The 1,857-nt window shown below is 40.1% G+C and overlaps 1 non-coding gene across 1 annotated transcript; it reads right to left on the bottom strand.

Annotated features, from left to right (window-relative positions):
- Positions 1 to 1,049: 1,049 nt before the first annotated feature.
- LOC125840603 (small nucleolar RNA R71) lies at positions 1,050 to 1,154 on the bottom strand. The gene has a single exon (XR_007443752.1). It is a non-coding gene; the product is annotated as a small nucleolar RNA R71 (small nucleolar RNA).
- Between the last annotated feature and the right edge of the window lie 703 nt (positions 1,155 to 1,857).

Below are 1,857 nucleotides of genomic sequence, written 5' to 3'. Positions count from 1 at the left end.
GTATTACGTATCATAGGCGATTAGAGGTGGGGAGACCATGATCATACATTTAACCATGTGATTCATTGATTCAATAGTTGATATAAATCCATCTAAATGATATTTATTGCAGGAATCCTGATAAAAGATGTAGCCTTTGACTTTACCCAATAATTGTTTTTTTTAACCCGTGAAATTGAATCGCTTTTTGTTACATTTTGTTACAATCCTAGAATTAGAAATTAAATCACTTTTGAAATCTTGATAACACTTGTGATTTGCTGAAAGTTAGAGAAATTGAATGATTCTAAGCGTAAGTCCATGTGGGTATGATACCCGGCTCTTTATAAGAGCAACTTTAATACTTGAACGACCACGTGCATTTGCCTGTTCAATTTGGACGCAACAAGTTTATGGCGCCGCGGCCGAGGACTTTAGAATTAGGAATTATTTGATTTTTCAGATTTATAAGATTAAAAGCAAGTGCTGACAACTTTATCTGAGCAATTCATTGTTGCAGGTTGTTCTGAAATTTCAAGCTGGATGACAATCAAGGATTGGTATCACCGCTAGCTAAATCGAAAAGGTTTGTTCCCTACCGGAGAAGGCAAAGACGACTTACGTACCTAGTCCCTCTTGTTGCTAGTGAACTAACTTCTCCAGTAACAAGAGTTAAGTTAGAGGAACCTGAAATAATAATAGTTGAGTTGAAGGTAAGAGATGTGGTAATCCCACGTCCCACCAATGTGACATCATGCATTCAGAAGCCTGAAGCTGGTGGAAGGTTTGAATTGAAGCAGAGTATGGTGCAACTATTGCAGACTAATGGGCAGTTCACTGGTCAGTCACACGAGGATCCGACAGTTCACATTCAGAATTACCTCGAGATCAGTGATACTTACACTCTAGTTGGAGTAAATGCAGATTATGTGAGGCTCACTTTATTCCTGTTTTCACTGCTTGAGGAAGAAAAAAGATGGTTAAACTCAAAGCCCGCGAACACAATTACCACTTGGAATGATCTAGCACAAAAATTCCTCATCCGATTTTTTCCATCTGGAAATATAGCTAAGATGAGGAGTGACATTTTGAGCTTTAGACATAAAGGGGGAGAGAACTTATATCATGCTTGGGACAGGTTTAAATCGATGTTAATGTGCTGCCCACATCATCATCAGTCTAATGAGGTGTTAGTCCATACCTTCATTGAGGTATTGGAGCCTAACACAAAAATTCAACTTGATTCAGCTGCAAGTGGCCAGGCTTTGGAAAAGACATATACTAAGCTATTCACCTTGATGAACCGGATCTCGCAGGGCAACCTCAAATTGAACGGAGGAGGGGTGAAACCTCTGACTTCGAAAACTACAGGTATGTTAGAGGTAGATGTTGTGACTACCTTAACTGCACAGATTGAGCCTTAACACCCACTTCAGCAATCTAACATTGGGACAACAACTCGCATAAGTAAATGCAGTTCAACAACCACCATCTTGGTGTGAGATATGCGGAGGTGGTGATCATTGTGCAGAGGTATGTGGTGTGAACCCGAATTCTGTTAATTTTGTAGGCAATGCCCAACGAGGAAGAGTCTCATAAAATTATGGAAACTCTTACAACCCGAGTTGCCGCAACCACCCAAACTTTTTTTTGGGTGGAAATCAAAATCAGGGTCAAGGCTAGAATCAATATAGACCCAGAGGAAATGCATAGGGGTACCAACTACAGGCCCAATGGAAGCAGCCTAATAAGCAGTATGGTAACATGAGCATGGAGGAGATGCTGAAAAAGATCATGGTTGATCAAGCCCAATTAGTTGCTGATGTGAGAAATAATTAGTGGGCTATACATAATCTGCAGAAGCAATTCAGGCAGTTT

This window comes from Solanum verrucosum, unplaced genomic scaffold, assembly GCF_900185275.1.
Source record: "Solanum verrucosum unplaced genomic scaffold, falcon-dt-bn FXZP01000188.1, whole genome shotgun sequence".
NCBI lineage: Eukaryota > Viridiplantae > Streptophyta > Magnoliopsida > Solanales > Solanaceae > Solanum > Solanum verrucosum.
Note: the sequence above shows the minus strand (reverse complement) of the source record. Positions and strands in the feature narration are given on the sequence as shown.